The sequence below is a fragment of the Sus scrofa genome, chromosome 6 (assembly GCF_000003025.6).
Source record: "Sus scrofa isolate TJ Tabasco breed Duroc chromosome 6, Sscrofa11.1, whole genome shotgun sequence".
In the NCBI taxonomy this organism is placed as follows: domain Eukaryota; kingdom Metazoa; phylum Chordata; class Mammalia; order Artiodactyla; family Suidae; genus Sus; species Sus scrofa.
This window is the reverse complement of record NC_010448.4, coordinates 61,861,784-61,887,581: the sequence shown is the minus strand read 5'-3', so window position 1 is coordinate 61,887,581 and position 25,798 is coordinate 61,861,784. Positions and strand designations below refer to the sequence as shown.

At 48.6% G+C, this 25,798-nt stretch overlaps 1 long non-coding RNA gene across 1 annotated transcript; it reads left to right on the top strand.

Moving 5' to 3' along the window:
* LOC110261328 lies at positions 9,369-25,556 on the top strand. Its single transcript, XR_002345384.1, has 4 exons — positions 9,369-9,823; positions 18,429-18,536; positions 19,985-20,069; positions 24,916-25,556. It is a non-coding gene; the product is annotated as an uncharacterized LOC110261328 (long non-coding RNA).

The window sequence follows — 25,798 nt, the reverse complement described above, 5'->3', positions numbered from 1 at the left end:
GCGTTGCCGTGAGCTGTGGTGTAGGTCGCAGATGGGGCTCGGATCCTGCGTTGCTGTGGCTCTGGCGTAGGCTGGCAGCTACAGCTCCGATTCCACCCCTAGCCCGAGAACCTCCATATGCCGCAGGAGCGGCCCAAGAAATGGCAAAAAGACAAAAAAAATAAATAAATAAAAATAAATAAAATAAAAATAAAAAAACTTATGAAATGAATACTATAAAAAGTCGTTAAAATGATTATGTAGTCGGTGAAATTGACAAAAAATAGTTCTAGAGAAACATCTGTTTCAGGTGAAAGAAGGTTAAAGAAAGTTAAGATTTCTGTGGCTACAGTTGACTACAGTGGAAGGATACATGTGAAAGTCAGCAAAGACAGCCCAGTAGGACCCGGTCCAGGAGGGACCACATTGCCAGCTTCTAGTTGAGCTCTCACTTGTGTTTCACAGCATCAATGTGTGACAATACAAATGAAGTATTGCAAACAGGGAACCTCACACATACCTTGGTGTGGTCCAGGTATTTTGAGTATCTGTCTCAGAGGCAAGAGGCACCTGTGTGGCTGACCTTCATTTCCAGCTTCCCCAAATGTCAAATTGATAATAGAGAGAACTAAGTCCCCCTCCACCCAGCCGTAGTTGCAGTATTAGCATAAATTGCCTAGCACAGCCCAAGACAAAGGTAAATACATATTATTAGGACAAATGTGTCAAGGGCTTAAGAGGTTGTCTCCCAGGAGTTGGGGAAGTGTTTGCTACACACTTCTTCGGATGCATCGAGATTGGACCACCCAGGTCCATGATGTCCTCCTTTACAGAGGCCACATAAAAATACTCAAAATTTGGCCATTCCTAATTCTTTTACTGTATTTTAATCTTATCTATATTCTCCAGGTTATTTATGGGGTATCTGTATAACACAAACAGAATATAATGATGAGCTACTACTGCACAACCAAATCAACATTTGGTGACCTTGAAACCATGCCCAATAAGGTTAACAGAAGCAGACTTTTTGTGTGTGGCAGTGCCCAAGGAATGGCCTGTGGAAGTTCACCAGGGGTGAAACCTGTGCCACAGCAGGAACTCAAGCCATTAGAGTGAGGTTGGACCCCTAACCCACGGTGCCACAGGGGAACTCCAGGAGACTAAGTTTTGAGCTCATCTTACAGAACCACAGATGAGGGAAGAGCATGTCAAACCTCTCTACTCATCAACTGCCTTCACTGATTCACCTCGCTTTGTCCGTGTTTTTCCTCTCTAGTTGCATACTGTCCAAGCTTTGCATGGCCCAGGTAACATCACAAGATTCTTATGATCCCTGTAGATAACACCTCTGATGTATGGGCCACAACAGTAACAGTGACTTAAGCTGTTTAGGAACTGGGAGTTAGTTCTCATGAGGTTCAAGCTGGTGAAGACTGACTAAAACCACCAACCCACAAACTGGGACTGCCCAGATGTCCGATGAAAGACGTTTTGACCTTAGATAGCCGAAACGCCACCCTCATTACGATGTAAAGTGCCTCCACTGCTGAACGTGCATGTAACGCAGTCATGCATGCATACGCTGGTTACCTCACCTTTGCTCTGCTTCTGGTCCCCTGTCCCCACACCTAACACCACCCTACTTCTTTAAAACCTAAATATCTCAAGCATGTCACCTCCAGGAAGGTGGATCTGAGATGCGTTTTGTTTTGTTTTGTTGCTTTTTAGGGCCACACCCACAGCATATGGAGGTCCCCAGGCTAGAGGTCAAATTGGAGCTAGAGCTACTGGCCTACTCCACAGTCACAGCAACACCAGATCCTTAACCCAGTGAGCGAGGCCAGGGATCAAACCTACAACTGCATGATTCCTAGTCGGATTCGTTTCCCCTGTGCCGAAATGGGAACTCCTGAGATGTGTTCTTACGTCTCCTCACTTGGTTACCCAGTGAATGATCTCTCCTGCAAATCTTGGCATCTCAGCATTTCCTGTGTGACTGGTTTGGTAACGACTTCACATGTACAGATTGAAATTGCCCACAGGTGGAGTTGTTTGTTTGTTTGTTTGTCCTTTTAGGGCCGAACCCTTGGCATATGGAGGTTCCGAGGCTAGGGGTCTAATCCGAGCTGCAGCTGCAGGCCTACGCCACAGCCACATCAATGCCAGATGTGAGCCACATCTGCGACCTACACCACAGCTTAAGGCAATGCCAGATCCTTAACCCACTGACCATGGCCAGGGATCGAACCCGCAACCTCATCGTTCCTAGTCGGATTCGTTTCTGCTGCACCATGACGGGACCTCCGAAGGGTAGTCTCTTAAGACCTAAGTCAGATCACTTTTCTCCTCTGTTCCAAAAATTCCATGATTGCCATCACTCTCAGAACAGAATGCTCCCCACCCCCCAAAAAAGGATGGAAGCCCAACTTCTCAGGTGACCATCTAGGCCTGATTCTGGCCCCCTTGCTCTGTTTTCTCCAGATATTAACAGAGATCTACAAGTCTCCTGGAACACTCCCAACTCAATTTTATCCCCAAGCATTTGTACACACTAATCCCTGAAGCTAACACCATCTTTCATATCTCTATGGAATGGCTCCATATATATCCCCTGGCCTGGACTCAGAAACCTGGGCTTAAGGTTTCTCCAGGGTCTCCCGACTTAAGGACAGGAAGAGTGACAGTAAAAGGGTTCCAGGTCACCTGACACTCACCCATGCAGGGGCCATAAGTGGTTCTGCTGAACGTGGACTCTGTGGGAAAAGCAGGGCCATGTAACTTTAATTCCCATTAGTGATACAGCCAAAAAAAAAAAAAAAAAAAAAAGATTTATGAGTGAAGCATTTAATATTTCAAGTTAAGATAAATGCTTAAGGGAAAATAAAGGATGTAAAAGAGGGCAGAAGATGTTATGCATTGTGTCATAAAGTTATGTGGCTATGTTGAGAAAAGGCTTTCTAGAAAGGGGACAAACAAGTGCCAAGACTCATTATCAAAGCCATGTTTTGTGTTTACACCATTACCGTCCAGAGTCAGATTATCAAGATTCAGTCTCTTTTTACGTATAGGTCTGTTTCTGAAACTTCCATTCGATTTCCTCATGCTGTCTGTTTCTCGATGGCCAATAATACATTCTTCTCTTCCACTGCTTACTTGGCCAGAGGTTCTTACATTTCCTTTACAAATTTTTTTTTTTTGGTTATATTAAAAATTACTGTTTTTGGGAGTTCCCATCGTGGCGCAGTGGTTAACGAATCTGACTAGGAACCATGAGGTTGCAGGTTCGATCCCTGGCCTCGCTCAGTGGGTTAAGGATCCAGCGTTGCCGTGAGCTGTGGTGTAGGTCGCAGACGCGGCTCGGATCCTCTGTTGCTGTGGCTCTGGCGTAGGCTGGCAGCTACAGCTCTGATTCGATCCCTGGCCTGGGAACCTCCATATGCCGAGGGAGCGGCCCAAGAAATAGCAAAAAGACAAAAAAAAAAATATATATATATATATATATGTTGTTTTTGGAGTTCTACTGTGGCTCAGTGGTAACGAACCCAATTTGTATCCATGAGGATGCAGGTTTGAACCCTAGTCTTGCTTATTGGTTTAAGGATCTGGCCTTGATGTGAGCCGTGGTGTAGGTCGCAGAGGGGCTCCAATCTGGTGTTGCTGTGGCTGTGGCGTAAGCCAGCAGCTGCAGCTCCAATTCGACCCCTATCTTGGGAACTTCCATACGCTGAGGGTGTGGCCCTAAAATGACCAAAAAAATTTTTTTTTTTTTTTGGTCCTCTAGGGCTGCACCCACAGCATACAGAGGTTCCCAGGCTAGGGGTCAAATCAGAGCTGTAGCTGCCATCCTATGCCAGAGCCACAGCAACGTGGGATCTGAGCCACATCTGCAACCTACACCACAGCTCACAGCAATGCCAGATCCTTAACCCACGGAGCAAGGCCAGGGACCGAACCCGCAACCTCATGGTTCCTAGTCGGATTTGTTCCCGCTGCGCCACGACGGGAACTCCCCATAAAAAGTTTTAAAAACGACCAAGGGAAACTAAAATACAGTCTTCAAATGTTTTTCAGAGTTGGCAAAACTATCAAGAAAAGCAAGAAGTTCCCCTTGTGAGGCAGCAGAAACCAATCTCACTCCTGTGCATGAGAAGGCGGGTTCCATCCCTGGCCTCGGTAAGTGGGGGGGATCCCGCCTTGCCCTGATCTCTGATGCAGGGTGCAAATGCAGCTGGGATCCCCGGTAACTGTGGTTGTGCCGTAGGCGGGCAGTTGTGGCTGCCTTGCAAACTACCATATGACGTAGGCTCAGCCCTAAAAAGTGGGGAAAAAAAACACATAAAAATAAAGAAAAAGAAAAGCAAGAAAATGCTTACTTGACACATCAGACAACACCTTAACTTTCCGGGACGGGGTTAGTTGTTTTAGAAGGACGGACAGGTTTCTGGGCGACTATTTACATCTCAATGACTTGACCTGAGCCTTGAATGGATGTTAATTTTAGAGCTGCTTATGCAACTGCACTTGGAAGTTCCCTACGACTTTTTTTCCACGCAGGTTATAGTTCAAAATTCGGAAATCCAAAGTTTGGAGAAATAAATACAGGACGCTGGTAAGAGAACATTGATAAGCGGAGGAAGCAGCACTCACCTGAACTGGACTCTTCAACGCAGCCGCCTCCAGCAGTGTCTGTGGGCAAAGGTGAGGCCGAGGCTGGGGCATCGCCCCACACTGAGCAGCGAGCACAAGGTCTTCCTTCCTAGCTGCTTCCCTCAGGCTGGTCCAGCGTCCCAAAGCTCCCACCGGGAGAATAAATCCCTGTTTTAAAATATCGCCCGACGTGTAAGTGTTCTGGGTAATGCATTTACAAGCATTCCTGCCAGGGCGTCAGATAAAGGTCCCTGCCCACCATGAGGATTGTTGGGAAGGATGGTCTGGGGGCTGCAGGGAGGGGGCGAGGTGTCCACTCTTCTTAAAGGAGCCGCACCCAGATTTCCGTGGAATAGTCTGAGCTGATCATGTAGGTGTAGAGACAAAATATTCAGATGTTCCCCAAACCTACAAAACAAAATGGGCATGTGATACCAGGTTGCATGCCAGACACAAAATGCATCCACCCATAGTTTGAGTCCAGAAAACCTGGTCTCATCGTTGTTCTAATGCATGTAGGCTGAAGCTTTGGACTCAATTTATGAACTTTGTAAACTGGAGACTGAGACTTGCAATTTGCCTCTGCACAGATTCAATCATGAGCCACTGTGATTGGACCTTTGACACCCCGAAAGAGGTTCCAGGGGAACATCAGGAGTGAGGCCGATGTGCTCTGGGAGAGCTGGCAGAACAGGTCCTCAGATAGATATTTTCAGGAGGAGACTTTATGAGGCCAATTCTTGCATGTCTTTGTATCTAGAAAAGCACTAAAATCTTTCATGTCTGCAACTTATGACTAGCGGCAACCTTCTCTAAAAATGTGTGCTTGTTTGAACGTACCTCCCCCTTCACCAAAATCATATACACACTGAACTCCCCTCTCTACCTCTTTGCAGCAGTTTTTCGTAGCTTTCTGAAATGCTGCTTCCCAGACTATAGTCCCCTTTTTGTCCACAGATAAAAGGTAAACCTCAACTTTTAGATTATGGCTGTTTTAGGTCAACGAATATTGGAGACCATGAAAAAGGACCCAGAGCTCATTTCTCTCATTGTTCTGAACTCTACAAGGAACTGGAGTCTTGGTAGCAGCAGAAGCCACTTGTGTTCATCAGCCTCCTCCAGGCGTCCAAAAGAATGTGGGTGAGTCTCTCCTGGTTTTCTGGTATCCCATATTCATTCATGATTCTGAATTTTATTTGGAGATGTGTAACAGGTACCTGCCCTCTCACGTGAAAGATACTGGGAGGGGAGGGCTGTTTGAAAGATACCAGGAAATTAAGAGTTCCCGTAGTGGCGCAGTGGTTAACGAATCCAACTAGGAACCATGAGGTTGCGGGTTCGGTCCCTGCCCTTGCTCAGTGGGTTAACGATCCAGCGTTGCTGTGAGCTGTGGTGTAGATTGCAGACTCGGCTCAGATCCTGCATTGCTGTGGCTCTGGTGTAGGCCGGTGGCTCCAGCTCCAATTGGACCCCTAGCCTGGGAACCTCCATATGCCGCGGGAGCGGCCCAAGAAATAGCAAAAAGACAAAAAAATAAAATAAAATAAAGATACCAGGAAATTACCTGCACAAATAAGTTCATTTGTATTCTTATTTCATTGTCTTTTAGAGCCGCACCCGTGGCATATGGCAATTCCCAGACTAGGGTTCCAATCAGAGCTACAGCTACCAGCCTACACCACAGCTCGCAGCAATGCCTGACGCCCGCCCCACTGAGCAAGACCAGGTATTGAAACCGAATCCTCATGGATAGTAGTCGGATTTGTGACCTTGACCACAACTTTTTTTTTTAATGACCACACCCGTGGCATATGGAGGTTCACAGGCTAGGGGTCGAATCAGAGCTACAGCTGTGGGCCTATGCCAGAGCCACAGCAAAGCGGGATCCGAGCTGCGTCTGCCACCTACACCACAGCTCACGGCAACGCCAGATCCTTAACCCCCTAAGCGAAGCCGGGGACTGAACCCACAACCTCATAGTTCCAAGTCAGATTCGTTTCTGCTGCGCCACAATGGGAACTCCCCTGACCACAACTTTGAGTGATAGTACACTGTATTTCTACTGTATCATACACTATATTTCTACTATATATATATACCTAAGTTGCGAGTTCCTAAATATGTGATGCTGTCAGGGGATGGATACGATTTTAGGTATCACGTCAATTAAACCATAAGCGTATAGAATGTAAAGGATGAATAATAAAATGGGCATCTGGCGTTCCCATCGTGGCTCAGCGGTTAATGAATCTGACTAGCATCCAGGAGGATGCAGGTTTGGTCCCTGGCCTCACTCAGTGGGTTAAGGATCTGGCATTGCCGTGAACTGTGGTGTAGGTCGTGGATGCAGCTCAGATCCGGCATTGCTGTGGCTGTGGTGTAGGCCCGCAGCTACAGGTCAGATTCGACCCCTAGCCTGGGAAACATCATATGCCACGAGTGCCACCCTAAAAAGCAAAAAATAAAAATAAAATAGGCATCTGTTGATTAAATCAATATATTGTGCAAGAAACTAGCTAGATGTTCAACGATACTGTTTTCTTCTTCTGCACACCCAAGAAGACATGCACATCCCATTTTCCCTTACTTAACTTGGGACCATGCAAATGAATTTTGTCCAGTAGAAATGGGCAGGTGTGAATGTGAAAAATTTTATTCTATTTATATTCTCATTTGTGTTCCTTCTCGAAGTTGCCTCTTTAGGCCTCAATGCTTGCAGTTTTCACAGCTCCCCAGAAATTACTGCTCCTTTGTGAGCTCCAGGTCCAAGTCATGGGAAGATAACATCTTGATGAGAAAGAGGACCAGACCTGGTGACCTTGAGCCACTAGATATCAGGCTGAGCTATCTCATCATCATACATTTATACCTGGGTCTGCCTGCCCTGAGAGTTCAAGAGTAAAGAAGGATGAATTTGAGCCTTTGTTGTTATGAATGAGATGTGAATTATTATGTTATATTATGAAATAAACCATGATATGAAACTATGTTAACTCCACTGTCCACTTAAATCTAAGGACAATTAGTTTTGATAGTTCTCGGTTTTGAATATGGCCTGTAAAAAGTGTATCCCATTGACAATAGACATACCTGTAGTTTATGTAAGCTTCCACAGCTAATGTTTTTTAAAAAACGAGTCTGAAGGTATAGGGGTGTGCTTTATGCAAAAATCTTAACTGTTATCAATAATACTACTTGCTGAGTCCGGAAATGACTATGTATTTTGCAGTTGTTGTTGTTGCTCACACGTGCAAAATGCCAAAGTTCCCCGGCCAGAAATTGAACCCATGCCACGGCAGTAAATAGAGTCACTCTAAGGACAACATCAGATACTAAAACTGCTTTGCTACCAGGGAACTCGTGTGTGCGTGTGCGTGCGTTTCTTTTTAAGGCCGGCCCTGTGGCATTTGGAAGTTCCCATGGTAGGGGCTGAATAAGAGCTGCAGCTGCCAGCCTAGCCACAGCCATAGCGGGATCCAGCCCCATCTTCGACCTACAGCACAGCTCAGCTCACAACACCAGATCCTTAAACTACTCGGCAAGGACAGGGATCGAACCTGCATCCTCATGGATAATAGTCAGGTACATAACCTGTTGAGCCACAGCAGGAACTCCTGGGACTCCTGTGTTTATATTTTAAAAAATATGATCGGTTTAAATTCCCTGGTGGCCTGGCATTTATAGATTCAGCCTTGTCACTGGCTGTGGCTCAGGCTGGATCCCTGCCCAGGAATTCTACATGCAGGGACTCTGGGGAAATGCATATAAATTAAGTGATTCTGCCAAGAAGAACCTCTGGCATCATCCTACAGCTATATATTTGAGACTCTTTGGAGATATGAACAATAACAATAGCTTGTGTGTATTTGGCACCGTGCCACTTTTCTTTTCACTTTCTATGAGGTGGGTTGTAGTATTTTCCCATTTCAGTTGCCATACTTCAGGGGAGGAAGGGGTTATAACGTTTAATGGCAGCTCCAGTTTTGTTTTTTTTTGGGGGGGCTGCACCTGTAGCACATGGAGGTTCCCAGTATAGGGGTCGATTTGGAGCTACAGCTGCCGGCCAACTCGCATCTGTAACCTACACCACAGTTCGCGCAATGCCTTATCCTTAACCCACTGAAGCGGGCTGGGGCTCGAACCTTTGTCCTCATGGATGCTAGACAGATTCATTTCCACTGAGCCACGATGGGAACTCCACAGCTCCAGTTCTTAGACGTGATCTAGGGTCCCATCCCCTGGATTTCTGTGTCAGAAAGCACAAAGTTAGATCTGTGAACCTGCATTTTTAGTTAGTTCACAAGTAATTAGGGCATGAACGAATAAGGGGACCATTTCATCTTTTTACACGATGACTGCACGAGCAAGGGATATTCAACGTTCCACTTAAATCTCATTTCCTAAGGCTCAGGATGAAACAGCTCTCAGATTGAAAGAATGCTCCAATCGATGGCGACAAGAGAAAACAAGCGCTGTCTCAGGGGACCAAGGAAATCCGTTCGCGTTGCCTTTAAGAGGAGCTTAACCACCTAAGTACGCAATTACTCGCCGACCTTTCTCAGCCCACCCGACCTGACTCTGCTCAGCAGTCGTCGAGAAAAGGAACCCTTCCCCTGATTGGAAGCTGGGCACAAGCTCCTTTACCCAGAAGTCTGTGCCGGCTGCCTCTGTACTGCGCCAAAGGCAGCAAGGAAGATGGGCGTTTCCTGCGGTCGGAGCCGGGACTTCCGGCGGCGCCGTCGTGACGTCTTTTGCGCGAGCCGAGGCTGTCCAGAGCGGCTGTGGAGGCTGGGAGTCCTGGACCGGGTCCCCTCTCATGCCGCTGTTAGGAGCCGAGCAGGGACGGACAGTAACGAGGATAGGCTCTCACCCTGCGGCGTTATTACGATCCATGGTGTCCGTCGTGGGACGGGCCGCCTTGCGCGGAGGTGTCGGCCGGGGCTGCGCGCTTTCCGAGGCCTTCGTCCCGGCTCTCTGGCCTCGTCCGCCTCCGGAGGCGGCACCCTGATCCTTGTGCGCGTTTCTACAAGGGGGAGACTGGGGCTGGGAGGGCGACAGTCATCCTGAGGTCACCGCCCACTGTGCTTGTGGGGGTTCGGCTCTTCTCACAGAACCCGCTCCGTTCCCCGGCTCCTCAACCCGCTTCTGCTCACAGGATCCCATGGCGGCCGCTGGGCTCATGGACCGGGCTCAGGTGAGTGGAGGGTTCCTCAGGCCCTCACCTCTCGGGTGTAGGGGATGGTGTGTTCTAGGGTCTTCACCCCTTCGCCTTCATCGCTCCCTTCTCTGGCGGGTAAAGGAGCAGAGGGCGTCATTCTCGGCGGTTATGTGCTGAGGCTCCCGTTCCCAGTATGGATGGGATGAGGTGTGGAATGGTTTCCAAGACACAGAAGCCAGTTGTGCAGACGCTTGGAGGTGAGAATGAATTAGGAGTGTCTGGAAACAGCAGGTCAGTGTGCTGTTTGCTGAGAACAGAGAGCCGGCAGTCAGGGGTCTGGTCTGGCATGGCAGCCTGAGGAGCTTGTCCTCTTTCTGATGGTGGTGGAACCGTGGAAGGTTTGTAACTGAGAAGGGAAGTGTTTTGACTCAGGTGTTGACAGGCTGCAGAATGGAAAGATTGGGGGAAGCCTGTGGGTGGGCAGGGAGATCAGGGTGGAGTCTGCTGAAATAGCTCCTCAGGTGAGTGTTGATGGTGGGTGGACCAGAGTGGTGGCAGTGGAGATTAGAGAAGTGTATGGATTTTGTCTTTTCTTTTTTTCTTTCTTTTTTTTTTCTTTTTCCTTTTTTTTGGGCAGGGGGGAGGCAGCACCCATAGCATATGGAAGTTCCCAGGCTGTGGCTTGAAGCAGAGCTGCAGCTGGCAGCCAACACCACAGCCACAGCAATTTCGAATCAGAGCCATATCTGCGACCTGCGCCACATCCTGTGGCACCGCCAAATGTTTAATTCACTGAGTGAGGCCAAGGATTGGACCCACATCTTCATGGATGCTAGTGAGATTCTTAACTTGCTGAGCCACAACGGGAACTCCAATTTTGTGTATGTTTTAAAAATAGAGCCGATGGAGGAGTTCCTGTTGTGGCTCAGCAGGAATGAACTTGGCAGGTATTCATGAGGATTAACTGACCATAGGTGTCTGGGTTTATTTCTGGGTTCTCTGTTCTGTTCCATTGGTCTATGTGCCTGTTTTTGTACCAGGACCATACTGTTTTGATTAGCTTTGTTATGTTGTCTGAAGTCTGGGAGAGTTGTGCCTCCTGCTTGGTTTTTGTTCCTCAGGATTGCTGTGGTAATTCTGGCTCTTTTATAGTTCCATTTAAATTTTTGGATTGTTTGTTTTAGATCTGTGAAAAATGTCATGGGTGACTTGATAGGGATTGCAGTGAATCTGTCGATTGCTTTGGGTAGTATGGCCATTTTAACGATAGGAATTCTTCCAGTCCAGGAGCGTGGAATATCTTTCCATTTCTTTGAATCCTCTTTAATTTCCTTAATTAATGTTCTATAGTTCTCAGTATATAAGTCTTTACCTCCTTGGTCAGGTTTATTCCTGGGTATTTAATTTTTGGGAGTGCTATTTTACTTTACTTTTTGCTTTTTAGGGCCACACCTGTGGCACATTAAAGTTCCCAAGTTATGGGTCCAAACAGAGCTGCGACTGCCGGCCCATGCCACAGCAACTGTGGGATCTGAGCCACATATTCTTTTTCTAATATTTCATTGTTAGTATATGGAAATGCACCTGAGTTCTGAATGTTAATCTTGTATCCTTCTACTTTGCCGAATTCATTGATCAGCTTGAGCAGTTTTTGTGTGGAGGGTTTCTTTTTTTTGGCTGCACCACTGGCATGTGGAAGTTCACACATCAGGGATCAAACTTGGGCTAGGGATCAAATCTGCAATCCCGCAGTGATCTGAGGAGCTGCAGAGACAATGCTGGATCCTTAAGCAGCTGCACTGCAGGGGAACTTCCGATATTTCTGGTAGCTAAAGAGCCAGGAATCAGGCAAGAATGGTAAGCTGAGGACCTGGGCTTCTATTCTGAGGCTGGTGAAAGACATTGAAGAGCTCTCTCTGGAAGCTGAGTGGTTGGGAACAGAGGGTGAGCATGAGGGAGGAGCCTACTGCAATCGTCCAATCGTCCAATCGTCCACGTAAATGCTGATGGTGGCGCTCCTGGAGTGGTGGCTGTGGGAGCAAGAGGAGTTGGTGTAGTTTGTATCTGGATTTTCTTTTCTTTTCTTTTTTTTTTTTTTTTTTTTTGTCTTTTTGTCTTTCTAGGTCCGTACCCACAAAATATGGAGGTTCCCAGGCTAGGGGTTGAACTGGAGCTATAGCTGCTGGTCTACACCACAGCCATAGCAACATCAGATCCAAACCACATTTGCGACCTACACCACAGCTCACGGCAACACCAGATACTGAACCCACTGAGGGAGGCCAGGGATCGAACCCATGACCTCATGGTTCCTAGTTGGATTCATTTCTGCTGCGCCATGATGGGAACTCCCAGTATCTGGACTTTCTGATGTGCAAGATAGATGAGAGAGTCATGGATGACCCCAAGTTTATTTTTATTTTATTTAATTTTATGTTATTTTTTGCTCCACCTGATAGGATGATGGAAGTGCCATCGTCTGAGCTGTAAATGGTGGAAGCAGAGTGGTTTTCACTGTCTATGTCGGGAGTTAGGCTTCATTGTGTTTAGTGTACAAGGTCCCAGACACCCCTCAGTTGAGGGATCAACTGGGGCACAGGTCCTTAATGCTGTGCAGGGGTTCTCTGGTTGAAGTTCAAATTGGTGGCCAAAACATGTGAAGTAGGCTGGAGCTGTGCGTTAAATGTAGAATGGAGTATCTCACATTGTGTCTTTATTTTATTTATTTATTTATTTATTTATTTATTTATTTATTTATTTCCTTTGCCATTTCTTGGGCCGCTCCCATGGCACATGGAGGTTCCCAGGCTAGGGGTCCAATTGGAGCTACAGCTGATGGCCTACCAGGTCCAAGATGCGTCTGTGACGTACACCACAGCTCCCGGCAATGCCAGATCCTTATCCTGCTGAGCAGGGCCAGAGATTGAACCCACATCTTCATGGGTATTAGTTGGGTTCATTATAGTTGAGTCACAACGGGGAACTCCTAGAGCATACAAGTTTTTGACAAGCATCAATATAGCCATCGGCTATGAGAGAATACCGAGTAACAAACATTACGGGATGGGGCATCCCTTTCTAGGTGCAGTCTTTGGAAATCTGCCATGATTCACGGGGTCTGAAATAACAGGTCTAAACATTTCTATGATGTAACCTAGGCTGCATTGCAAGGAAATCTGAGTATAACTCCTTTAAGAGCCAGCCAAAGCCCCACCAGGTTTTCAGCCCCAGAATTCCATTCCCCAGACCCTCACATCCTCCCTTGCCCTTTATCTACAACCCGGAATGACCACTGGGCGATGTTCTTAGAGGGCCCAGGTAATGCAGGCAGTGGAAACTACTCCACCCAGAAGGCTGTGCCACCTGAGTGACCTGGCACCAAAAAGACTTCTGGGTAATGTGGTTTACTGCCACTACCTACTATCTCTCACCGAGTAGGTGACTTCCTACCTGGTCTATGAAAAGCAAAGGGGAGTTCCCTGGTGGCTCAGTGGGTTAGGGATCTGGTGTTGTCATTGTTGTGGCTTGGGTTCTGCTGTGGCACAGGTTCAGTACCTGGCCCAGGAACTTCCAAGGGCCACAGGTGCAGTGAAGAAATTTTACTTTTCTTTTTAAAGGCAAGAGGGAGCCACAATAATACTGGGCAAAGGAGGTCCTGACTCCAGCAGGGGCATTGCTTACCCTTAAAGGAGATTCAACCATATTTGGAGAGTGGGCCTAGAAAAGCCCAGAAAGGTTCAGGACCTGTTATTTCCATCTGTGTAAGGAGAGGCGTGTTCCCCGCTGACCAGAGGAGAATGTGAAGCCCCCCGAGCCCGGAGTTTATTGCGGTGCTCTCGTTCTCGCCCCTCTGGTCGCCTCTCCAGGTTCCGATACCCCATTGCCGGTGGTCGAGACTGCACTGTTGAGCCCGGCTCAGGTGGGTCCTGTGTCTCCCAGGCCCCCACCCAGCCCGAGGACCAAACTCGGACAGAGAGGCGTCCGCTTAGTTCCCTGCGGATCAGCCTCAGAGTTCAGAGCAGAGGGCGGCCTTGGGAGGGTCGCCCTTTCTGCCCATTTGCTGGACTGCGGACGAGAGTTGGCTGGGGCCGCCTGTGTGCGGCTGGCAGGTACACGGAGTCCGCAGTATTGGGGCAACCCAGGGTGTCTTGTATCGGGGCCAGGGGGTAGGAGGTGTCTCCCTTGGAACGTCGGCCTGAGCTGCTGGGATCCACGGATAATTGTGAAAGGAGTGGGGATAAGATAACTGTGTCCAGAGATAGAAGTTTAAAATTTGGGAGTTCCCGTCGTGGCTAGGTGGTTAATGAATCCAACTAGGAACCAGGAGGTTGAGGGTTCGATCCCTGGCCTTGCTCAGAGGTTTAAGGATCCCGAGTTGCTGTGAGCTGTGGTGTAGGTCGAAGACGCAGCTTGGATCCCGCGTTGCTGTGGCTCTGGTATAGGCCAGCGGCTACAGCTCTGCTTGGACCTCTAGCCTGGGAATCTCCATATGCCGCGGGAGCGGCCCAAGAAATGGCAAAAAGACAACAAAATAAAATAAAATAATAAAATAAAATTTGGAAGACCGGGTGCGCTGTGGGCAGGGAGACTGCAAGAGAAGACCACCACCACAGACTCCTGGAAAATTATGTTAAGACCCGGAGGTCGTGGCACATGCGTGATTGGATGAGATTCTGCCCTAATTTCATCCCTAGAGTCTACAGGACTTTTTCATGCACCACCTACAGCTGTGAGCAGCAGTAGGGAGTAAAAGACCATTTCAAGGTTTTGTTTTGTTGTGTTTTTTTTTTTTTTTTCATCTGGAAGAGTTGAGTTGGGGAAGTCATGACAAGGAGCATATTCCAGCGTGAAGATCCTGAGAGGAATTTTAGATGAGAGCTCCTGCCATCTCTCGAGCTTGAGGCATCCCATGTGTATGTGGACATAAAGATCTGGCTGCTGGGCAGAGGCGCTGGGCTGAGGCTCTTCCAGGGCTGGAGGGTGTGGGCTGAACCAGAGCATGACCTGGGAATGGGACTGAGGAGAAAGTGTCTCAAGGATGCCACTTTTGATGGGCCTTGAAGTGGGAGAAGAGCTGAGACTCTCAGTTTAGGGCCTAGGGGTTTCTTCATCCCTGATGTTCCCTCCATAAAGGAACCTATCCAGCTCGGGAGGTGTTCTGTCCTGTGTCTGTAGAAAAGGATGCTTGATTGTGGCAAATTGTTGGCCTGGGTGGAGATGGAAGTGTACGGAAGTGTAGACTCACCCCTGCAGGTCCAAGAAATAGCCAGCTTTGTGGAGGAGTTGCGTTCCCGACAAGCACACTGCTGGCTCGCGCCCTCCACCGCTCAGGGCAAGAGGAATGAAAGTGCTATAGTGAGTGGATCCTGCAGGTACACTGGAGGGGATCTTTGCAAACAGGAGACTGGCTTGTTTGTATAAAGGAAAAGCAACAGCCCTGCCTGCTGAAACTCTCCCGACAACTCCTTGAACTCACAATGTATGAAACACGAATCAAAATGTCAGTTAACCAATGGTCTTGCGGTGGCGCAGTGATTAAGAATCCGACTAGGAACCATGGGATTACAGGATCGATCCCTGGCCTTGCTCAGTGGGTTAAGGATCCGTCGTTGCCGTGAGCTGCGGTGTAGTTCGAAGACACAGCTTGGATCCCACGTTGCTGTGGCTCTGGCGTAGGCCGGTGGCTACGGCTCCAGTTGGACCCCTAGCCTGGGAACCTCCATATGCCGCCAGAGTGGCTCAAGAAATGGCAAAAAGACAAAAAGAAAAAAAAAATCCTACTGCAGGTGTTCCTGCTGTGGCACAATGAGATCCATGGTGTCTCTGTAACGCCAGGATGAGGGTTTGATCCCTCATAGTGAGTTAAAGGATCTGGTGTTGCTGTAGTGTAGGTCACATCTGTGGCTTGGATCTGATTCCTGGCCCAGGAACTCCATATGCCACAGGTGTCCAAAAATGGAAAAGAAAAAAAAAAAAATCCAACTGTAGCAGCTTGGGTCGCTGTGGAGGCATGGGTTTGATCCCCACCCAGACACAGTTGGCTAAGGATCTGGCAGTGCTGTAGTGTAGGTCCCAGTTGCAGCTCAGGTTCAGTCCCTGGCTCAGGAGCTTCCATGTGCCCCAAGTGCAGCCATAAAGATTTTTTTAATTTAAAAATATTTACACATTGAGAGGCGATTAGAAATGAATACATTCAGGAGTTCCTGCGGTGGCAATGGAATCAGCAGCATCTCTGCAGCGCCAGGTCACAGGTTTAATCCCAGGCCTGGCACAGTGGGTTACAGGATCTACCATTGCCACAGCTCCAGTGGAGTAGATCGGAACTCATCCCTGACCTGGGAACTCCATTTTCCAAGGGGCGGCGGAAAAAGTAAAAAGAGAGAGAGCAAGGAATACGTTCAGTAAATTAAATATGGGGACCGTTTATTAAAATTTATTGTAATGTTAATTTACTTATAGTGTTATGGGGTTTTTTTTGTTTGTTTGTTTGTTTTTGTTTCCTTAGGGCCTCACCCACGGCATATAGAGGTTCCCAGGCTAGAAGTCCAATGGGAGCTGAACCTGCCAGCCTACGCCACAACCACAGCAATGAGGGATCCCAGCCACCTCTGCGAGCTACACCACAGCTCATGACAACGCCGGATCCTTCACCCACTGAGTGAAGCCAGGGATCGAACCCACATCTTCATGGCTGCTAGTCAGGTTCATTGACCACTGAGCCACAAGATCTCCTTATCTATAGTAATTGCTAATAGTTAATATACATCACATTCTCTGAAAACCTTAAAAAGCAGAATGTGGAGTTCCCTTTGGCTCAGCATGATATGGGTCCAGCATTGTCACGGCAGTCGCTTGGGTCACTGCTGTGGTGTGGGTTTGATCCCTGCCCTAGGAACTTCCACATGCCACAGACATGGCCAAAAAAAACAAAAACAAAAAAAAAAAAGAGAGAGAGAAAGAAAAAGAAAGGAACACAGGTCTGGAACTGAGGAGCCGTGTCCAGGTCGCAGACAGCCCCAGCGCAGTGGACAGAAGGACAGCTGTGCATCAGGTTTTGGAGGAAACTTTGTGAGGGTTTTGGTGGCAGGAATGGGAAGGAGGAGGTGAGGTGTGTGTCTCTGTTGGCAACCTGAATGGTGTTGGTGTGTGTCACGGAGACAGATGAGGAAGTGGAGCGGCTGGTGGTCGGAGAAAGGGGATGTGCCCCTGAGGGTTTCAGGGTAGACGAGTGTAAACGGCTTCCAGGGGCCGCAGACCTGAGATAGACATGGAGGCATCTCCGTGAGGAGCTCAGGTGTTGGTGAGTGTGCTGCCGGCATCAGCAGGGCTTACTACCCCTCTTGTGACCCACCTGGGATTTGTGGGGACTCTTGGTCAGGCCTGCATCATTTAATTCCAGCTGGGAGGGGAGTTTAGGTGGATCAGCCGGGAGCATTGCTAGGCCTGAGGTAGGGGCGGGGAGTTAGGTGCAGCTGGGCTTTGAATGAGGGTCAGATGAAGAGAGGCTGTGAATGCTTGTGGGACAGCGTGTGGAGACACGGTCGAGGGCCCAGTCAAGAGGGCTTCATGTTAGGTTTGGGGCTGTGAGTGTGACGTGAGTGACAGGGCCAGGTCAGGAGGACTACAGAGGGAGCCTGGTGCTCTCTGGCACCGGGGAACTTGGGCCTTCTAGGGGAGGCTGGGGCAAAATAGGCCTCTGATCCCATTTATAAAACACTGTGTGGCTTCCACGGGCACAGTGGCATGGCGGGCTGCTGGCTGTCAGGAACGGAGTTGCGGAAGCAGGACCAGATGTGCAGAGAGGGTCCCTCTAAATGCTGTGCAGGTGGGGAGGAGCGGGAGCGTGTAGCCCGAGGCCCTGACCCTGGGCACTTCAGGGAGGATGGCAGTTCAAGTTCGGTTGTCTGGAAGGAGCGTTGGGGGGGGCCTGCGAGTAACTGACTAAAAGTGGGGTAGCGTTCCCCTTCTGGGACCAGAGTTTATTTATTTATTTATGTTTGTTTGTTTTTGTCTCTTTGCCTTGTCTAGGGCCACACCTGCAGCATATGGAGGTTCCCAGGCTAGGGGTCGAATCGGAGCTGTAGCCACCGGCCTATGCCAGAGCCACAGCAACATGGGATCCGGGCTGTGTCTGCAACCCACGCCACAACTCACGGCAATGCCGGATCCTTAACACACTGAGCAAAGCCAGGGGTCAAACCCGCACCCTCATGGTTCCTAGTTGGATTCGTTAACCACTGAGCGACTATGGGAAATCCAGGTACCAGAATTTAGATGATGGTCACCCCGCCACTTGTCTTTATTGTGTTCTGGGCACAGTGATCTGTGAAAAGAAGGGACAGAGACACTGGTACCACCAGACCTTGTGTCTCTTCCGCACTTGGCGAGCTGGGGCGGAGGGGAGGAGGGAGTGGAGTGGGGGAGGAGACCAAGGATCCTGGGAGAGGAGCTGCCAGGATCCTTGATTGAACCGTCTCCATCTTGGCCAGGACTTGTGTGGGTTCTTTTTTTTTTTTTTTTTTTTTTTTTTTTCATGTAGGTCTGCATTTTTATTTTCTTTTATTTATTTATTTTTTTTTCACATAGCTGGAAGGAATACTTTAGATTGTTTTTCTCACGTTGGGACTTGTGTGTTTTACAGACGTGGCTGTACTTTTCTCCCAGGAGGAGTGGGGGCTCCTCGATGAGGCTCAGAAATGCCTGGACCACCACGTGATGCTGGAGACCTTGGCGCTTCTGTCCTCACTGGGTAAGGCCCCCGCACCCACCCAGTGTCCTGGGCTGGGCTGTCTTTTTCCCCTTTCCCAGGGCAGCTCTGGCTTTCCCACAAGCAGACAAAGGGTGGAGACTTCCTCTCGTGGTTCCCTTGCATATGCGTGTGGGAGGCATTCCCAGGCTGGGTGCGCCCAGCCACCTCTCCCCAAGCAGCCCCATTCGCTGCTGCTCTGCAGCCGTGCCTGTCCCTGGTCAGGACACTCTGTTCAGATGCATGGAGGTCTTCTTCCTTCCTCTTGCTGACATTTTTTAGGGACCTGCCTATGCCAAAATTCGTGGGCACCACTGGTAGAGACTCCCAACTTTACAAGACTCTCCTGTGCCGTTCTCGTGATTGTAGAATGTGGGCTGTTGTGTTGGCCCGCTCTGGGGCATGCTGTCCCCTCCCTGTCCCTGTGTTTCACCTGTGCTGGTGTGTGCCGGGCCCCATGTAGATGCTCACCGTGAGGAAGAGGGAGGGCCCTGGGTGCCTGACGGGATGGATGTTACTCCCATCGGGGCCAAAGGGAAAAGGCTCTGGAGCTTGGGAGAGGGGAGAGGGTGTGTCATCAAAACTGGCTATGGGAGTTCCCATTGTGGCTTAGCGGCTAACGAACCTGACTAGTATCCCTGAGGACGTGGATTTGATTCCCGGCCTCGCTCAGTGGGTTAAGGATCCAGCATTGTCGTGAGCTGTGGTGTAAGTCACAGATGCAGCTTGGATCTGGCGTTGCTGTGGCTGTGGTGTAGGCTGGCAGAATAGCTCTGATTTGACCCCTAGCCTGGGAACCTCCATGTGCCTCAGGTACAGCCCTAAAAAGACAACCCCCCCACAAAAAAAAAAAAAAAAAAAAAAAAACCTGGCTATAAACCACACTGGAAACCATGCCCGTCTCCACCATTGGGTAATGCTGAGGACAGTGGTCACACTTCTTTCCATCTTTTCTTTCCCCGTTGTCGTTTCTCATCTTCCAATCCCCATCTCCCCCACTTTTGTAGCCTCTGTCTCATTCGTTCCCTTTAACTGCTGCCTTTGCCATGTTTTCAACGTTTGACTGATATTCAAGGTATTTCGACATTTGCACTCATCTTGAAACAGTCCGTAGACAGCAGCTCCTGGGTCATGATCAGACACTTCTCGGTCTGGACACAGCCCTCTACACAGTGCTCACTCTCCCCAGCAGCCGTGGTCTGTGCAAAGCCATTTGCAAAGGAGTCAACTGGGGACCCTTCTCCCTACCTTGTAGCTTCTCCTTGTGTCTTTACCTGCATTGGGGCTTTCCTGTCATATGAGCCTCCCAGGCCCAGCTCTGCACAGCTCTCATCCCTGCTGCCTGTCAGCAGTCCTGTGGACTTGCTCGTGGGTGTGTCTGACACACATTGTGGTGGGGCTGCCCCTCCCACCGATGTCAACTTGTGTCACCAGCCTCTTTCTGTTTACAGGTTGTTGGCATGGAGACCAGCCTGAGGAGCCACCCTCAGCGCAAGGCGTTTCTAGGGAGTGTCACCATCTGGAAGACCCAGCCCTGTGAGACATGTAGCTCACTCTTTTTTTTTTTTTTTTTTTTTTTTTTTTTTTCGTCTTTTTGCCTTTTGAGGGCCGCTCCCATGGCATATGGAGGTTTCCAAGCTAGGGGTCCAATCGGAGCTGTAGCCACTGGCCTACGCCAGAGCCACAGCAACGTGGGATCTGAGCCGAGTCTGCAACCTATACCACAGCTCATCTACACCACAGCTCACGGCAACACCGGATCCTTAACCTACTGAGCAAGGCCAGGGATCAAACCTGCCACCACATGGTTCCTAGTTGGGTTCGTTAACCACTGAGCCACGACGGGAACTCCTGTAGCTCACTCTTGAAAGCCATCATGTTCCTGGCCGAGCAAGATGGAACGCACTCTGGGCGAGGACTGTCCACTTGGGGGGCAAGACTTTACCAGCACCAAAAGTGCAACATTAGAGAGAAACGTTCCAGAAAGGAACTGCGTTGTCCACATGACAGAGGAGACCTTGGCCTGCAGGGAAGGTGGGAAGGACTTCCCAGCCAGCCCAGGCCCTCTCCAACAACAGACTCTTCACCCTGTGGGAAAGCCACGTGGGGACACCGCAGGTGGAGAGGCCTTTCACAACAGGCACTCAGTGTGGGAAAGCCTTCAGCCGTAACCATATACTGGTTGACCATGAAGAGATGCATGCTGGATGAAAGATTTCTGAGAAGAGGGAATGTGGGAAGGCCTTCCTTAGAAAGTCCCACCTCAGCCGGCCCCAGAAAATCCACAGTGAAGCTAGGCTTTATGGGCACTCAGAATGTGGGGTGTTCTTTTTTTTTTTTTTTTTTTTTTTTGTCTTTTTGCCATTTCTTGGGCTGCTCCCACAGCGTATGGAGGTCCTCAGGCTCGGGGTCGAATCGGAGCTGTAGCTGCCAGCCTACACCAGAGCCACAGCAACACGGGATCCGAGCCGCATCTGTGACCTATGCCACAGCTCACGGCAATTCCGGATCCTTAACCCACTGAGGGATCGAACCCACAACCTCATGGTTCCTACTCGGATTTATTTCTACTGCGCCACGACGGGAACTCCTGGGGGGTATTCTTTACAGAAATATCTGGCCTTGATGACCGCCAGAGAATTCACACCCAGCCAAGGCCTCTTGAATGCAGCCCGTGTGGGAAGGCCTTCCTTAGACTGTCCCAACTCCTGAGTCACCAGAAAACCCACACTGAAGAAAGACCTTATGGTTGCAGTGAATGTGGAAAATTCTTCAGGAACCGTTCCACACTCACTAGACATCAGAGAGTTCACACTGGGGAAAGGCCGTACAAGGGCAGTGACTGCAGGAAAGCTTTCACCCGCAAATATACACTTGCTGAGCATCAGAAAATCGACAGTGGTGAAAAGCCTTTTGAGTGCAGAGCATGTGGGAAAGCTTTCAGCCGCAAAGACAAAATTGTGGAGCACCAGAAAATCCACACTGGAGCAAGGGCTTAGGAGTGTGGCGAATGTGGGAAATGCTTTATGGACAACTCCTCACTCATTAGTCATCAGAGAGTCCACACTGGAGAAAGGCCTTAAGAGGGCGGCAAGTGTGGGAAATTGTTTTGGTACCGCTTCATGCTCATTAGACATCAGAGAACTCATCCTGGAGAAAGGCCTGCTGCAGGCATTGACGTAGGAAACTCTTACTGCAGCTCCATAGTCATTAGACGCTGGACACATGCCGCTAGAGAAATGCCTTAGGAGTGCAGCTGCTGTGGGAACTTTTAACAGTCCAACTCCAGCCTCAGCACACAGCAGCGAATTCATGTTGCTGCGAGGCCTTATGAGAACAGCAAATATGGGAACATCTTTATATACAACTCTGGCCTCTTTCAACATTGTTGAGGTGACACTGGAGAAATGCCTTCTAAGTGAAGTGAATGCTGGAGAGTCTGTAGCTCCCATTCATTTGGCTCCAAAAAGTTCACACCAGGAAAAGGGCTTAGGAAGGAAGCACATGGGGAAAGGACTTCAGCCAAAAGTCTGCTCTGATGGACACTGTGAAGTACACGTTCTGTACTTTGGGGTTTTTTCCCCCTTCTTATTGCGTTAAAATACACATACAGAAAATTTGCATCCTAGTGTAGTGTCAGTTCAATCCTGTGAGGTGCATTCACACTGTCGTGCAGCTAACTCATCTCCAGAGCTACTCTCCTCTTGCAGAAGTGAAGCTCTGTACCCATGAAAGAGTAACTCCTTCTCCTCTCCTCCCCTGACCCCTGGCAACCACTGTTCTATTCTCTGGCTCCTTGAAATTGACTGCCCTAGCTGCCTCCTGTAAGAAGACTCATAGAGTTTTTGTTTATTTTGTGAATAGCTTACTTCAGTTACCATGGTCTCAAGTTTCATCTCTCACACATCATGTTTCAGAGGCCCTTTTTGTTTGAGGCTGAAGAATACTCTGTCGTGTGTGTATCCCACTTCTTTATCCCCTCATCCATGGATGGACACTTCCCTTGTTTCCATATTTTGGGCTGTTACAAGAGTGCTGCTGTAGGAGTTCCTATCATCGCTCAGGGGAAACGAATCTGACTAGTATCCATGAGGACACAGGTTTGATCCCTGGTCTCGCTTAGTGGGTTAAGGATCTGGATCTGCCATGAGCTGTGGTGTACGTTGCAGATGTGGCTTGAACTGCTGTGGCTGTGGCTGTGGCATAGGCCAGTGGCTACAGCTCGGATTCCGACCCCTAGCATGGGAACCTCCAAATGCCGTCGGTGTAGCAATTAAAAAACAAAACTCGGAGTTCCCGTCGTGGCGCAGTGGTTAACGAGTCCGTCTAGGAACCATGAGGTTGCAGGTTCAGTCCTTGCCCTTGCTCAGTGGGTTAACGATCCGGCATTGCCGTGAGCTGACGTGTAGGTTGCAGACGCGGCTCGGATCCAGCGTTGCTGTGGCTCTGGTGTAGGCTGGTGGCTACAGCTCCGATTCGACCCCGAGCCTGGGAACCTCCATATGCCGCGGGAGCGGCCCAAGAAATAGCAACAAAAGACAAAAAAAAAAAAAAAAAAAAAAAAAAAAACTCATTCGCAAAAAGTGCTGCTGTGAAAATGACTGCACAGATAGCTCCTTGATTTGTTCTTTTGTTTGTTTGGCATGTGGAAGTTCCTGAGCCAGGGATTGAACCCATGCCACATTGTGACCTGTGCCACAGCTGCAGCAATGCTGGATCTTTAACCTGCTGCGCCACAAGGGAACTTCCACACATACCTCCTTGAAAATACTGCTTTCAGTTCTTCTGGGGGTATAAACAGAAGTAGAATTCCTGGATCATGTGATCATGCTATTTTTAATATGTCGACCTGTTTTACCAGCTTGAGCATGTTATATTCCCATCAAAACTTCACATCGTTCTAATGTCTGCATCTTCATCAACTTAATTCTGCTTTCCATTTCAGGTTTCATAGTAGCTGTCCTAATGGGTATGAGGTAGTTTCTCCTTCATTGTGGGTTTTGGGGTTTTTTTGTTTTTTGTTATAGCATTTCCCTACTGATTAGTGATCATGCCTTCTTGGCCATTTGTGTTCATTCTTTGTAAAAACGTCTTATGTTTGCCCCTTTTAAAATCAAGTTGTGTTCTTATGGATGCGTTATAGCAGTTCTTTATACAATCTAGATACAAACCACTTATCACACATAGGATTTTCAAATGTTTGTCTTCTATTTATTAGGTTGCTTTTTCACTGCTGATTGTGTCCTTTGCACAGACGTTTGTAACTTTACCTAGTTTTGCTTTTGTTTCCTATGCTTTTCATGTCAGTGCCAAGAAGTTATTTCCAAACCCAATGTCATGAAGCTTTCCCCCATGCCTTCATCTAAGAGTTTTATGAGTTTACCTCTTCTTGTTAGGTCTGATCCATTTTGAGCACATTTTTGGATGTGGTTAAGGTCAGGGTCCAACTTTGTTCATTTGAATGGAGAGAGCCACTTGCCTACAATCTGTGGGAAAGACTGTTCTTCTATGGAATCGTCTTGACACTCTTGTTAATTATTTGATCAAGTATACTGGCTTTCAGTTCTGGGCCCTCTGTTCTGTTTCAGTGGTCTAGATGTTTGTCTTTATGGCAGTTCCACAGTGTTTTGCTCTGTACTTTTATGAAAATAGTGTCTTGATCCAGCTTTGAGTCCCTGGCTTGAGGCTACTCATTTCCCCTTTTGGAGCAGCTGATTAAGTCCACAGCCAACCACTCTCTGTATCAGGCGCTCAGCCTCTGGGCTGCTGTACACCATTCCTTCTGTCCCAGAGGCAGGGTACCAGGCAACTAGAGTCAGCCTGTATGCCCCTGACCCCATGAAGTTATTCCAGACAAGCAATCCTCAGGGAGCCTAGGACACCTAGCTGGCCCCAGGAGACTTGCTATATATAGGGTGCTCTCTGCAGCTCCAGGTTGCTTGCTGTGTCTGCTGGACGGCCCAGTGTGTGGTCTTCCTTGATGCCCTTCTCTCTTTTTAAGCCCTGAGTCACAGAGAATTCTGCCTTTTATCTGCCCAGGTGTCATTGTGTTGTGTCCCACTATCAAGAACATTTAAATCTGGGAGTTCTCTGGTGGCAAAATCGGGTTAAGGATCCAGCATTGTCACTGCAGTGGCTTGGGTTACTGCTGTGGTGCGGGTTCAGTCCCTGGCCCGGGAACTTCCACATCCTACAGGCACGGCCAAAAAAGAATGTTTAAATCTTGCAAAGCAACGATGCACCCGGAAGAGTATTGTGAGTGTAGTGACTGCTGACAGTTATTCAGCTCTTAACCTAAACTCCAACAACTCTAATAAATTTAAATTGGAGAAACGTCTTCGAAATGCATGCAATGTCCTCTTCCCTTGTTCTACAATTTCAGAGCAAAGCTCTGGAGATTAGCCTTTGTGGAGGAGAAATCAGCCAGACATGGAACCTCATGCATCCAGACATCCTAGGGAAATTCTCTTAAGTACCAAGAAGACTGGAAGATTTCAGGATGCACCTTGCACTTTCGGACCTGCCTGGAGTCCTTGGCAAAAATAAGCTGCTGCCAGTAGCTGTTATAGGAACCTTTCTCTACTGTATACCAGGGGATCACAGGGCTCAAGAATCCTCCTTGAGGTGCTCAGAGAGGACAGAAAGCTCTGCTTTTCCTTCATCTGGACGACTCACCAGTTGCTTGACTTTTGAGCTGCCTCTTTCCCTCCCCACTGATTGTTTTTGGTGGGTTATGACCCAGCTTTGGACAAGAGGACTCTAGCTGGCTTCTGCAAGTGGCTTATGGAGATTTACCTTCTTAGTATATTTGACTGACTTGTAAGAGTTGGGTTGATTTTTTTCCACCCTGAGACTCACCCACCCCAGGACTGCCCAGCTCACCCTGCAGGTGTGTGTGGTGATAAGGTTCTTATAGATGAAGGATGTTTATTCGTGGGATGCTATTTAATATCTGCTGTGGACGGACTGAGAGTAGATACTCCCTGCTCTGCCAGAATAAAAGAGTCAACAGATTTTTTGGGGACCTCTAGTTTGTATTTACTCTCAGGAGGGAAAATCGAGGATAAAGAATAGCTCTCGGAGTTCCCGTCGTGGCGCAGCGGAAACGAGTCTAACCAGGAACCATGAGGTTGCGGGTTCAATCTCTGGCCTCGCTCAGTGCGTTAGGGATCTGGCCTTTCAGTGAGCTGTGGTGTACGTCACAGACGAACCTCCAATCTACATTGCTGTGGCTGTGGTAAAGGCCGGCAGCTGTAACTCTGATT